General features: G+C 46.3%; 1 long non-coding RNA gene across 1 annotated transcript in view; it reads left to right on the top strand.

Annotated features, from left to right (window-relative positions):
- Positions 1-1,420: 1,420 nt before the first annotated feature.
- The window catches only part of LOC140458764 (uncharacterized), a 108,963-nt gene continuing 95,750 nt past the window's right edge, over positions 1,421-14,633 (top strand). The window contains exons 1-2 of the long non-coding RNA XR_011953666.1: positions 1,421-1,442; positions 7,856-7,964. This is a non-coding gene — a long non-coding RNA (uncharacterized lncRNA). The remainder of the gene's footprint in view (positions 1,443-7,855; positions 7,965-14,633) is intronic.

Raw genomic sequence — 14,633 nt, 5'->3', positions numbered from 1 at the left:
TATTATTACAACGTGTAACTTTTGTAAACCGCTTTGTCACAGCTCCCCAAATTTCCTTTGCTACAAGGAGAACACCTCAGTTTCCCCAAAGCCCTGATTCCCCAATGTCTGTTTGCTTCTATAAGGTACACATCAGGATTGTGTTGGAACATTCTCCACTTGCCTGCATCAGTGCACCCCCTCCCCACCACCCAACAATATTAAGGAAAGTGAACATCCTCCAAGGGAAAGTACTGTACCCGAGCGGTTTCGCATCCACCGCCTTCAGCATTCCCTCTCCCAAACCTCGAGGCACAGTGGCATCACTGTGTAAAAGATCAAGTCAGCATTGTCCTACCTGACCATAGGACTGCTCTCTCATTACAGAGAGATGTCTGGTAGTGGTTAACCTGAATATTACCACAGCGCAGGCAAGGGGAGAGGTTGAAAAGGAGAGTCCATTAATTACGGATGGTTATTCTTGATGTGTATTAGCAACACAGATGTCACGTGAACAATTAATGTTAAAAAAGCCCCACAAATTCTGCAACTAAAATCCCCCATTCCTTGAACCATCCTGGTTAATCTCCTGTGCCCTGTCTCAGGGACCCTGCCATCCTTCACAATGTGTGGGCGATCTGTGGTTCGCACAGACCCAGCTGCTCTGAACTGTGTGGGTGATAGCATAGAGCAACAGTTGCACTAAACCTCACTCTCTGGAAGAGAGTGAGAGACCGAAATCCCGAAGGCATTTAAAATCTATTTAGGAACATACTTGCAAGCCCAAGGCTGACAGGTCGATGGGCTCTGTGCTGGAAAATGGGATTAAAATAGTTAGCTGGGAGATTTCTTTACAGCATAAACCCAATGGACCACAAAACCGTTTTCGGTCATGTAGACCACAGACACGTAGTATAGGAATATGACAAGCCACAATAGAAACCAGGTCAGAGAAGGTGATATTAGAATAGATGATACGTGATTGATTAATGTCTATTGGAGGAAATGTGACAGAGGTTAAGCAGGACATTGTGGAGCTCTGGGTGCAGGAATCTGAAATAAAAATGGGTTATCCTGAAAGCTGGAATTAAAGAAAGGCACATCACAGAGATTTGAGAGGGTGGACAAGATTAAAGATAGAAAGTGTGTTGAGACTGGAGGAGATTAGAGATTGGAGGATGTTGCAGAGATTTTAAGATGTCTTTGATACAGAGATAGTGATAGTTCTGAGGCTAGAGATGAATTATAGAGAAAAGGATGAGTTGTTAGTTTTCCCGACACTACCTCTTTACTGATAATGATTGTTTCTCTGTCCTCATCTGCCATTGCCTCAATAGGCCTGTGACAATGAGAGTATGCAGATAGTATGTTCCCGTTAAGGCCAAGGCTGGGAGGCATCGAGAATGCGGCATGACCTGAGAAATTGAGGCTCTGGTCAAGAAAATGAAGGAAGGATATGTCAGGTACAGACCCCACTGTGTTTGTGTGAATCCATAGAGGATGATAAGAGAAGTAGGAGTATACTCGCAGAAAACAAGGAGGCAAAAAAGGGGACATGACATAGCTTTGGGAAATAGGTTTAAGGAGATTCCAAAGAGATTCTACAAATACACTAAAGACAAAAGAATAACTAGGCAGAGAATAGCGACCCTCAAAGATCAACAAGACTGTCTATGGAACAGCAGGAGGTGGGAGAGATTCTTAGTATTTGATGTCAGATTTTACTGAAAGGGGATATGAAAGTTCGAGAAGTTGGAGAAATAAATAGTGATAACTTGGCAAGTGTACATATTACAGAGGAGGTGGTACTGGATGTCTTAAAATGCATAAAGATGGATAAATCCCTGAATCTGATCAGGTGTATCCCAGAACTTTGTGGGTCAATAGGGAAGCTTTTGCCGGGCCCCTCGCTGCGATATTTGTATCATCGATCGCCACAGGTGAGGTGCTGGAAGATGGGTGCCATTATTTGAGAAAGGTGGTAAGGAAAAGCCAGGGAACTATAGACTGGTGAGCCTGAAGTCAGTGGCAGAGAAGTTGTTGGAAGGGATTCTCAGGGACAGGATTTATGTGTCATTGGAAAAGCAAGAAAATATTAGGGAGAGTCAGCATAGCTTTGTGCATTGAAATCAGTAACTTGGACTTGAGAAAGACACAAGGTTTCACATAACACACTGGTTAGCAGGTTCAGTACCATAGAATTCTGGCGGAACTACCTGTTTGAATACGGAATTGGCTGGAAGGTCAGTCATAGATGGACAGCACAGAAACAGAGACCCGTCGGTCCAACCAGTACATGCTGATCAGATATCCCAATGTAATCTAGTCCCACCTGTCAGCACCCGGCCCATATCCTTCCTATTCATATACACATGAAGATGCCTTTTAAAAGTTGCAATCATAATGGACTCTACCACTTCCTCTGACAGCTCATTCCATACACGTCCCACCCTCTGTGTGAAAACGTTGCCTCTCAAGTCTCTTTAAAGTCTTGCCCTCGTACTATAAACCTATGTCTTCTAGTGCTGGGATCCCCCACGCCAGGGAAAATACTTTGTCTATTTATCCTATCCATGCTCCTCTTGTTTTTATATACTTCGATAAGATCACCTCTCAGCCTCCGACTCTGCAGGGAAAACAGCCCCAGTCAATTCAACCTCTATTCAACCCCCAGCCTAGCTCAAATCCTCCAACCCTGGCAACATTCTTGTAAATCTTTTCTGAACCCTTTCAAGTTTCACAACATCCTTCCAATAGGAGGGAGACCAGATTTGTACGCAACATTCCAAAAGTGGCCTAACCAATGTCCTGTACAGCTGCAACATGATCTCATAACTCCTGTACTCAATACTTAGTCCGATAAAGGCAAGCATACCAAATGGCGCCTTCACTATCCTATCTACCTGCACTCCAAGGTCTCTTTGTTCAGTAACACTCCTCAGGACCTTACCATTAAGTGTATAATTCCTACTAAAATTTTTTTTCCCAAAATGCCACTCCTCAGCCATTCACCCATCTGATCAAGATCCCATTATACTCTGAGGTAATCTTTTTCACTGTCCACTACACCTCCAGTTTTGGTGCCATCTCACTAACTATACCTCCGATGTTCACATCTAACTCATTGATATAAATGAAGAAAGGTAGTGGATCCAGCAGTGATCCTTGTAACACTCCACTAGTCACAGGCCTCCAGTCTGAAAAGCGACCCTCCATCACCACCCTCTGTCTTCTGCCTTTGAGCCAGTTCTGTATCCAAATTGTTAGATCTCCCTATATGCCATGAGCTCTAACCTTGCTGAGCAGTCAGTGTCATAGTGGAGGATGCTTTTTGGACTGGAAGCCTGTGATGAGAAATATGCTGTCAGGCTGGGTACTGGGTCCACTGCTTTTTGCCATTTATAGAAATGATTTCTATGTGAATATAGGAGCTATGGTTAGTAGGTTTACAATAGACACCAAAATTGGAGGTGCAGTGGACAGCAAAGTTACCTGAAAGTACAATGAGACTCTGATCAAATGGGCTGAGGAGTGGCAGATGCAGTTTCATTCAGATATATGTGAGGATCAGCATTTTGGAAAAGCAAATCAGGGTGGGACTTCTACACTTAATGGGAAGGTCCTGGGGAGTGTTGCTGAACAAAGAGATCTTGGAGTGCAGGTTCATAATTCCTTGAAAGTGGAATCATAGATAGGCAGGGTAGTGAAGAAAGTGTTTGGTGTACTTGCCTTTATTGGTCTGTGCATTGAGTACAGGAGTTGTGACATCAGTGTGCAGCTGTACAGGACATTCATTCAGCCACTTCTGGAATTCTGCTTTCAGTCCTGGTCTCCCCGCTATCGGAATGATATTGTGAAACTTGAAAGGATTCAGAAAAGATGCAAAGATGTTGCCAGTGTTGAGGGATTGAGCTATAGGGAGAGGCTGAATAGACTGAGGGTGTTTTCACTGGAGAATCGGATGCTGAGAGGTGACCATAGTGGTTGATAAAATCGTGAGGGACATGGATAGGGTAAACAGCCAGGGTCTTATTCCTGTTTAGGTGAGTCCAAAACCAGAAAGTATAGGCATGAGGGAAAAGATTGAAAAGGGATATTAGGGGCAAAGTTTCAAGCTGAATGTAGTATGTGTATGGAATGAGCTGCCAGAGAAAGTGTGGAGGCCGGTACAGTTACAACATTTAAAAGGCATCTCACTGGATATGTGATTGGGAAAGTTTTAGAAGGCTATGGGCCAAGGGCTGACATATGGGATGAGATTAATTTAGGATATCTGGTTGGCATGGACAAGTTGAACTGAAGGGTCTGTTTCGGTGCTGTACATCTCTATGGCACTAATAAATTAAAATTAATATAGGTTTCTCTTTTATGGAGAGTTAGCAGAAGGCCAGACAATTCTCCTTGGAACTGAGAAGGTTAAGCAGTGATTTCGACCAGGAGTTGATTTGTTTCTAGGGTATAGAGTGAGAAATTTTTAATGTCACAATTTTTAGTAACTATTTTCAGGTAACTGGCAAATAATGCAAAGAAAAATGTGAAGATTATTTTGCTCACTAAGTTCTGAGCATCTGCAACAGTATGACCGACAGCTGGATGCAGATTCAGTAGTTATTGTCAAAACAAATTTGAAATTTAACAATTTTAAGGAAGGATTTGGAGCGCTATGTCCAAATGGGAGGTGAGTTGGGATAGACTGGCACCATCTCCAGAGGGAGAGAGTACAGTCCCAATGGGCTGAATAGCCTCCAGCCCCTGTGCTCTGTGATACTGACCCATTCACTGTGAATGATGAAGCTCATCCCAGGGCAGAGCCGTAGAGATGTACAGCATGAAAATAAACCCTTTGGTTAAACTGGTCCATGCTGACCAGATATCCCAACCTAATCTAGACCCATTTGCCAACACTTGGTACATATCACTCTACACCCTTCCTGTTCATGTACCCATCCAGATGCCAAATGGTATAATTGTACCAACATCCTCCACTTCCTGACAGAAGACTCCATACATGCACCAACCTCAGTGGGGGAAAAAAACTGCCCCTCAGATCCATTTTAAATTCTTCCCCTCTCACCTTAAACCTATGCCCCCTCATTCTGGACTCCCCGACCCCAGGGAAATGACCTTGTCTATTTATCCTACCCATTGCCCCTCATGGTTTTATAAACCTCTATGAGGTCACCCCTCAGCCTCTGATGCACCTGGGAGGATCCCAACACTCATGTCACAATGGGGCCTGGCTGATTGACACAGCTTCAAACTAATAGGAGAGTTGGCGTGATCCTCCAGCCAATGGGAGTGAATGAGGGGTGGGTCCAGCAGGCCAACACATGACCATCAGCTTTGCAGGCGCAGTGTCACTGTGAGGGGGGACTGAATGTGAAGGAGTGGGAGAGACAGCAGATACTGGGAGAGAGATGGAGTTAGTGTGGACTGGGAAGGTTGATAAACACTGTTTCAGTCTGCTAGACCTGAATTAGATACTCCGGGTAAATTAGAACCAGAAGAACTGCGGATGCTGTAAATCACACACAACAACCAGAAGGTACTGGAAAAGCTCAACAGATCTGGCAGCATCTGTGAAAAGAAATCAGTTCACATTTTCAATCCAGTGACGCTTCCTCAGGAACTGATGTTACTGAGAAAAAAAGTCTGTTTTTATGCAGAAGGTAGGGGTTAAGGAGTAAATGATAGGTGGGGATAGAGTCCAAAGAGAGAGATCGGAGCAGTTGGACAAAGGAGTGAATAACGATCGGATTTGGGGAGGGTGAATAGCTGTTTATGGGCACTGTTAGTGGCTAACCATAGGTAATGTGTACTGGCAGGCTACGTAATAACAAGGCCTGGTATGTGGGGTAGGGGGCAAAGACACTCGGACGTGGGAGAGTTCAGGACCTAAACTTATTGAATTTGATGTTGAAGCCAGAGGGTTGCAGGGTCCCCGAGTGGGAGATGAAGTGTTGTTCTTCCAGTTTGTGTTAAAGTGTGGCTCTGGAAAAGCACAGCAGGTCAGGCAGCATCCAAGGAGCAGGAGAATTGACGTATTGGGAATGTCAGCACTTCATCAGAAATGTGGGTGGTGGAATACGGCTGAGAGATAAATAGGGAGGGGTGTTTGGGGTTGGGGGAAGCGAGCTAGGGAGGCAATAGGTGGTTGTAGTTGGAGGGTCGTGGTGAGAGGGTGGAATGAACAATTGGGAAGGAAGATGGGCAGGTGGGACTGTTCAAGAGGCCAGTGCCGAGTTGGAGGGTTGAATCTGAGATAAGTTGGGGGGTGGGAGATGAGGAAACCTTGATGCCGTGTGGTTGAAAGTTCCCAAGATGGAAGATGAGGAGTTCTTCCTCCAGGTGTCGGGTGGCTCGGATTTGGGATGGAGGGCTTGCATGTCCTTTGCAGCGTGGTGACGGAGGGGGTGAGGGGTAGCCGAAGTGGTCGGCCACAGGGAGGTGGGGTTGGTTGGTGCATGTGTCCCTGAAATGTTCCCTGAAATATTCCACAATTTGGCGTCCTGTGAGCAAGGGACACAATAGGTGAGGTGTTTGGGTGGGCAGGGAATTCTCTGCTGGATGTGGGAGGATCCAGTGGTGCCTTGGATGGAGGTGAGGGGAAGGTGTGGGCACAGGTTCTCCACCTCTTGCAGTGACAAGCGAAGGAGCTTGGAGTGGAGGGTGGGTTGGTGGGGACCGTGGATCTAACGTGGAAGTCACAGAAGGTATGGTCTCTGTGGAATGCTGAAAGGGGTGGGGAGGGAAATATATCTCAGGGGGTTGGATCTGATGGTGGAAAGAGCAGAGGATGACGCGTTGTTTATGGGTGGAAGGTGAGGATGGTGGGATTCCATCTTTGTTGCATTTGGAGGGGTGGGGTTCAAGGGCAGTGGTGTGGGAAGTGGAGGAGATACACTGGAGGGCATTGTTGACCACATGTGAGGGGAAATTGCAGTCCTTGAAATAGGAAGCCATTTGGGTATGTTCTGAAGTGTTCTTCCAGCTTGCATCAAGCTTCACTGGAACACTGCAGTAAGCATGAGACAGAGATGTTGGACAGGGAACAGTCTTGTGTGTTAAAGAGCAGGCAACTGGAAGCTCGGTCTTTTTTGCAGGCACAATGTAGATCATCAGCTTCCATTTCCACCACTGCTACTGAGATGCTAGAAGGTTCCTGTCTCCTCCATTAACAGCTTTCCACCTTCCCACTCCTTTATCTTTCCAAATGTTCCTGTGTCTCTTTGGACTCTGTCCCCACCTATTATTTACTCTTTAACCCCTATCTCCTGTAGTCCAAAGATCTGTAGGTTCGGTGAATTGGCCCAGCTAAGGTTCCCGTAGGGTTCAGGGATGTGCATTAGTTCGGGGGAAATGGAGAGTAATAGAATAGGAGAATGGGTCTGGGTGGGATAAACTTCGGAGGGTGGGTGTGGAATTGTTGGGTCAAAGGGCCTGTTTCCTGAAGGGATTCTAATTTTCCCAGCTGTCATCTGTTCTGAGGAAGGGTCACTGGACCCGCGGTAACCCATGGTGTGTGTAGGAGGCGGAAAGGGGAAAGGGGAGAGTGGCAGCAGAAACCGGATGGAATGTATCAGTGTAGACTGGGTGGGTTTAGTTACACTCTGGGCAGGTCGTTAGTCTGAATTAGAAACTCTTGGTCCCACATTTGCAGCAAAGGGCCTCAGGCAGTGAGAGGTCCTGGGTTTTAGCCACCATCTTTATTTGGGGCAAGGTACAGCAAGGAGCATGAACGTGTCCTCTTCCTGGGTGGGGGAGGGGTGATTTAAAGAGGAGCATTTACACATTAAACACGTACGAAGAGAAGTGTTTGTCTTCACTATTCATCTTGCACTGACTGTGAGTTTTGTTTTGTGAATTCATTTTATAGGATATTAATTGAGAATAATTGAGACTGGGATCTCAATAAACAAGTTTCTACAATCAGCAGAGTCCTCAGGATCTGAATATCATTGGGATTTCACTGTGGAACGAGAAAGGTTTGTCTGTTCTGTTTGTGGGAAAATATCTTCAATATTTTTGTCAAGCCAAAAGCAGAAAGATGTTCGAGTTCATGGTTGGATCACCCTTGGGCTGTGTGTTCAATTCTTGGCCCCCTAGCTGTGGAAGGAGGTATTGGCCTGAGAGAGAGCACAGATTTATCCAAATTACACCTCGTCTTTTTGCAGGAACTGTCAGATTTAGTCTCAATCATCCACTTTATAATGTTAATCTGTAATCTGTACCTGTGGAGTATTTAAGTGTTTAAAGTATGACATATCAGCTTAAGTAAAGATTTTTTTTTGTTATTATAATGGACATGTTTGAAGTGAAGGAAGGTTACTCACTCATTTAAATTCTCTTAATGGGAGTAACTAGATGAATGTAGAGAGACGTTGTGACAGGAGCCCTCAGACCCGTGGTGTGCTCCTCTTGCACAATGTGGGAAATAAGGGCCGCTTCCAGTGTCCCTGACGGCTATTTGTGCAGCAAGGGTTCCCATCTGCAGCTACTGGGAAACTGCTTTTCAAAGCTGGAGCTTGGAGTGGACTCACTGTGGAGCATCTGCAATACTGAGAATGTTATGGACAGCACGTTTAGTGAGTTAGTCACCCTGCAGATGAGGGTTACACAGGCAGAAAGGGAATGGGTGAACATCAGATCAAGTAAAAGGCTCAGGAAGTGAGTACAGGAGTCCCCTGTTGTTATCCCCTTCTCATACAGATACTGTATACCACTTGGGATTCTGTAAGGGTGGGAATGGGTGGGTGGCTTCTCGGGAAATCAGCAACAGCCAGGTTCATGACACCACAGAGAGCTCTGCTCAGAACAAGAGGACTGAGAGTGGCAGGGCTATAGTGACAGGGGACTCAATAGTCAGGGGTACAGCCAGGCACTTCTGTGCCCACAGACATGAATCGAGGATGGTATGTATTCTCCCTGGGGCCAAGATCCATGATATCATGGAGTGGCTGCAGGACATTCTGGAGCTGGAGGGTAAACAGGCCGTGGTCGTGCAACACACAGATACCAACAACATCGCTAAACAGAGGGATGACGGCCTGAAAGCTGGACATAGGGAGAGCAGAGATACATTAAAATGTAGCTCCTGAATTGTAATAATGTCAGACTTACTCCCAGTGCCATGTGCTAATGAGAGCAGGAATGAGAAGGTAGATCAGCTGGATGTGTGGCTGGGGAAATGGTGTACCAGAGAAGGGTTTTGATTCTTCAGGCACTGGGACTGTTTCTGGATGGGACCTGTACCAGCCTGACCGTTTACCCCTGGGCAGAGCTGAGACAAATCTGGTGGGGGCTTTTGCCAGTTCTATTGGTGAGTTTGTAACTAGTCTGGCAGGGGTTGGGAACTAAAGTGTAGGCTTAGATGGGTCAGATTCAGGACAGGGAATGATAGGTAGAATATTAGTGATGTAGTTAGCGGCTCAGAAAGCCAAAGGAAAGGAGGATTAAACGAAGATTGAGTCCCTGTTCAGCCATCAGTCCTGACATCCCAGAAATGTGAGTCAACAAAATATGGAACTGTTTACATGTCTATTACTCTGTGTGTTTCTCGAAAAACTCAATGAGGTTTGTGAGACACGACCTGCCCTTGACGAAACCATATTGACGATCTGAAATCATATTGTTGTTTGCCAGATGATTACAAATAGTGTCTCTTATAATCCTTTCCAAAACCTATCCTACAACAGAAGTAAGGCTCACTGGTATATAATTACCTGGGTCATCTCTACTGCCCTTCTTGATCAAGGGCATAACATTTGCAATCATCCAGTCCTCTGGTACTGAACCTGTAGGCAATGACAACTCAATATCAAAGCTGAAGTCTTTGCTAACTTCTCCCTAGCTTCCCAGACAATCTACGGATAAATCCCATCTAGCCCAGGGGACTTGTCTACTTTCAATCCTTCTGGAATTGATAACATCTGTTCGTAACTACCTCGATCCTTTCTAGTCTAACATCTTCTACCTCATTATTTTCTACAATATTCTAATTTTCCTGAGTGAAAACCAATGAGAAATGTTTGTTTAGCACCTCTCCGATTTCCACAGTGTCCACACTCAACTTCCCACTTCTGTCTTTGATTGGCCCTATTCCTACCCTATCGTTTATTCCTCACATACCTATAGAAAGCTTTAGGGTTCTCCTTTATTCTATTTGCTAAAGACTGCTCATGTCCTCTCTTTGCTCTTCTTAACTCTCTTTAAATCCTCCCGAGCTGATCTGTAAGTCTCCATCGCCTCATCTGTACCATTTGTCTCATCAACACATAAGCCTCCAATTTCTTCTTAACAAGAGATGCAATTTCTGTGGTAAACCACGGTTCCCTTACCTTATCACTTCCTCCCTGCCTGACAGGGACATACCTATCAAGGACACACAATATCTGTTCCTTAAACCAGCTCCACATTTCCATTGTCTGCATCCACTGCATTTCGCTACCCCATCCTATGCATCCGAATTCTTGCAGAATCGCATTATAATTGCCACTGCCCCATTGATAAGTCTTCACCTGTGGCATGTACCTATCCATTTTCATTGCTAAACTAAACATAACTGAATTATGATCACTCTCTCCAAAGTGCTCACCTACACCTAAATCAAACACCGAGTCTGGTTCATGACCAAGCACCAGATCCAATGTGGCCTCCCCTCTTGTCAGCACTTTGACATACTGTGTCAGGAAACCCTCCTGTACACATTGGACAAAAAATAATCCATCCAATGTACTAGAGTTTTAGCATTTCCAGTCAATGTTGGGGAAGTTAAAGTCTTCCATAACCACCACCATGTTACTTTCACTCCTACCCAGAGTAATTTTTCTAATCCTCTCTTCCCCCTCCCTGGAACTCTGTGGTGGCCTATAAAAAATCCAAGCAATGTGACCTCCCCTCTCCTGTTTCTAACCTCAGCCCACGCTACTTCAGTAGACAAGTCCTCATCAAATGTTCTCTCAGCCACCGTTATACTATCCTTGACTAACATGACATGCATGGGCCCATTGTGGTGCTTCAAATTCCATGAGGCAGCCATACTGTCTATGACAGACAGACTCAGTCTGGAACCTCCTCTGTCCTTAAGACCTTATGCACTGCCTACGCTCCTCCATTTCCCTTTTGCACGTTCCCTTTTCAACCCACCCCACCCCACCTGCATCACTCCACAATTGGAGCTGTCAAGAGCAGAAGTCTGTGGAATACCCTCCCTAACCTTCTCTAGCCTCTTTTAAGATGTATTTTAAAATCATTCTCCTTAATCAATGTTTTGATCATCCATGAAACACCTTAGGAGATTTGCCATTGTGAAAGATTCCATATAAAGCAAGTAGTTGTTGTTATTGCTGTACATTAGGGGAAACAGAAATGATGCTTTCAAAATTCTAACAAGAAAGTCACTGATAGGCGCAGTGTGTCGGCCAAATAATAACATCACATTGGGATGGACAATAAACAAAGAAATAACTGATGCCTGTAAAAATGGCATGTCTATTACCATGGGTGATTTTAATCTACATGTAGATTGGTCGAACCAGCTCAGTCAGGGTAGCCTTGAGGAGTTCATTAAGTGTATACATGATAGTTTTTTTGAACAGTATGAAATGTAACCGACAAGGAGCAAGCTATCCAAGATCTGGCCCCTGTGCAATGAGACAGGAATAATTAATGACCTCAGAATTAGGAATCCTCTTGGAAGAAGTGATCACTGTATAGTTGAAGTTAGAATACATATGGAGAGGTGTGAAGATAAATTACCTGCCCTCGATCTCTTCATAGCCAACTGCCGCTGCGACATTAACCGCCTCAACTTCTCCACCCCTCTCACCCACTCCAACCTCTCACCTCGGGACGTGCAGCCTTCCACTCCATCCGTTCCAACCCCAACCTCACTATCAAACTGGCAGACAAGGGAGTAGTAGTTTGGCGCACCGACCTTTAGACCGCTGAGGCTAAACGCCAGCTTGTGGACACCTCCTCCTACTGCCCTCTTGAACATGACCCCACCTCCCACCACCAAACCATCATCTCCCAGACCATCCATAACCTCATCACCTCAGGGGATCTCCCATCCACTGCCTCCAACCCCATAGTCCCTCAACCCCACACTGCCAGTTTCTACCTCCTGCTCAAAATCCACAAACATGACTGCCCCGGCCGACTCATTGTCTCAGACTGATTCTACCCCACCGAACTCATCTCTGCATACCTCGACACGGTCCTGTCCCCCTTAGTCCAAGAACTCCCCACCTATGTTCGGGACACCACCCACGCCCTCTACCTCCTCCATGATTTTCGTTTCCCCGGCCCCTAACGCCTTATCTTCACCAGTTCCTATACACCTCCATTCCCCGTCACGAAGAACTCAAAGCCCTCCGCTTCTTCCTTTCCCACTGTACCAACCAGTATCCTTCCACTGACACCCTCCTTCGACTGACTGAACTGGTCCTCACCCTGAACAACTTCTCTTTCCAATCTTCCCATTTCCTCCAAACCAAAGGAGTAGCCATGAGCACCCGCATGGCCCCAGCTATGCCTGCTTCTTCGTAGGATATGTGGAACATCTTCCGCAACTACACTGGCACTACTCTCCACCTTTTCCTCCGCTACATCAATGACTGTATCGGCGCTGCCTCATGCTCCCACGAGGAGGTTGAACAGTTCATCCACTTTACCAACACCTTCCACCCCGACCTCAAATTCACCTGGACTGTCTCAGACTCCTCCCTCCCCTTCCTAGATCTTTCCATTTCTATCTCGGGCGACCGAATCAACACGGATATTTACTATAAACCGACCGACTCCCACAGCTACCTAGACTACACCTCCTCCCACCCTGCCCCCTGTAAAAAACGCCATCCCATATTCCAAATTCCTTCGTCTCCACCGCATCTGCTCCCAGGAGGACCAGTTCCAATACCGTACAACCCAGATGGCCTCCTTCTTCAAAGACCGCAATTTCCCCCCAGATGTGGTCGACGATGCCCTACATCGCATCTCCTCCACTTCCTGCTCCTCCACCCTTGAGCCCCGCCCCTCCAACCACCACCAGGACAGAACCCCACTGGTCCTCACCTAACACCCCACCAACCTCCATATACAGCGTATCAACCGTCATCATTTCAGCCACCTCCAAATGGACCCCACGCCCAGGGATATATTTCCCTCCCCTCCCCTATCAGCGTTCCGAAAAGACCACTCCCTCCATGACTCCCTCGTCAGGTCCACACCCCCCACCAACCCAACCTCCACTCCCAGCACCTTCCCCTGCAACCGCAAGAAATGCAAAACCTGCGCCCACACCTCCCCCCCCCCTTACTTCCCTCCAAGGCCCCAAGGGATACTTACATATCCACCACAAATTCACCTGCACCTCCACACACATCATTTACTGCATCCGTTGCACCCGATGTGGCCTCCTCTATATTGGGGAGACAGGCCGCCTACTTGCGGAACGTTGCAGAAAACACGTCTGGGACACCTGGACCAACCAACACAACCACTGTGGCTCAACATTTCAACTCTCCCTCCCACTCCAAGCACATGCAGGTCCTTGGACTCCTCCATTGTCAGACCATAGCAACACGACGGTTGGAGGAAGAGCACCCCATCTTCCGCCTAGGAACCCTCCAACCACAAGGGATGAATTCCGATTTCTCCAGTTTCCTCATTTCTCCTCCCCCCACCTTCTCTCAGTCAAATCCCTCGAACTCAGCTCCGCCTTCCTAGCCTGCAAACTTTTTCCTGACCTCTCCGCCCCCACCCCCACTCCGGCCTATCACCCTCACTTTGACCTCCTTCCACCTATCGCATTTCCAATGCCCCTTCCCCAAATCCCTCCTCCCTACCTTTTATCTTAGCCTGCTGGACACACTTTCCTCATTCCTGAAGAAGGGCTTATGCCCAAAACGTCGATTCTCCTGTTCCTTGGATGCTGCCTGACCTGCTGCGCTTTTCCAGCAACACATTTTCAGCTCTGAGCTCCAGCATCTGCAGTCCTCACTTTCTTCTCCAGTGCGAAGATAAAATCTAATACCTTGGTCCAGTGCTTGAACATGGGGAACTAAAATAGAATGAGGGAGAACCTGGATAAAGTAGACTGGAAACAAACATTTTATGGTGGAACAGTTGATGAGCAGTGAAAGATTTTCAAAGACATTTTAGGAAGTGTTCAGCAAAGGCATATTCCAGTGAAAAGGAAGGACTGTAAGAAAAGGCGGTGGACAAAAGATAGGGAATTCTACACTAGTTAGTTTATTCTCTGCAGTTGGAAAGATGTTTGGGTCTATTATCAAGGAAGAAATAGCAGGGAATCCCGATACAAATTGTCCCATTGGGCAGACAGAGCATGGATTCACAAAGGGCAGGTCATGCTTGACAAATCGTTTGGAAATCTATGAAGACATTTTGAACAAGGTGGACAACAGTGACCCAGTGGATGCGGTGTACGTGGATTTCCAAAAGGCCTTCAACAGTGTGCCACGCAAGTGGCTGTTGCTTTATATAAGGGTGCATGGGATAGAGTATTAGCATGGATACAAGATTGGTTGACTAACAGGAAGCAAAGAGTGGGGATAAATAAGCCTTATTCTGGCTGGCAATCAGTAACTAGTAGCGTGCCTCTCGGATCAGTGTTGGGACTGCAATTATTTAGA

This window comes from Chiloscyllium punctatum, chromosome 34 (genome assembly GCF_047496795.1).
Source record: "Chiloscyllium punctatum isolate Juve2018m chromosome 34, sChiPun1.3, whole genome shotgun sequence".
NCBI lineage: Eukaryota > Metazoa > Chordata > Chondrichthyes > Orectolobiformes > Hemiscylliidae > Chiloscyllium > Chiloscyllium punctatum.
The sequence above is the reverse complement of the archived record's forward strand: the minus strand, read 5'-3'. Positions and strand labels throughout refer to the sequence as shown.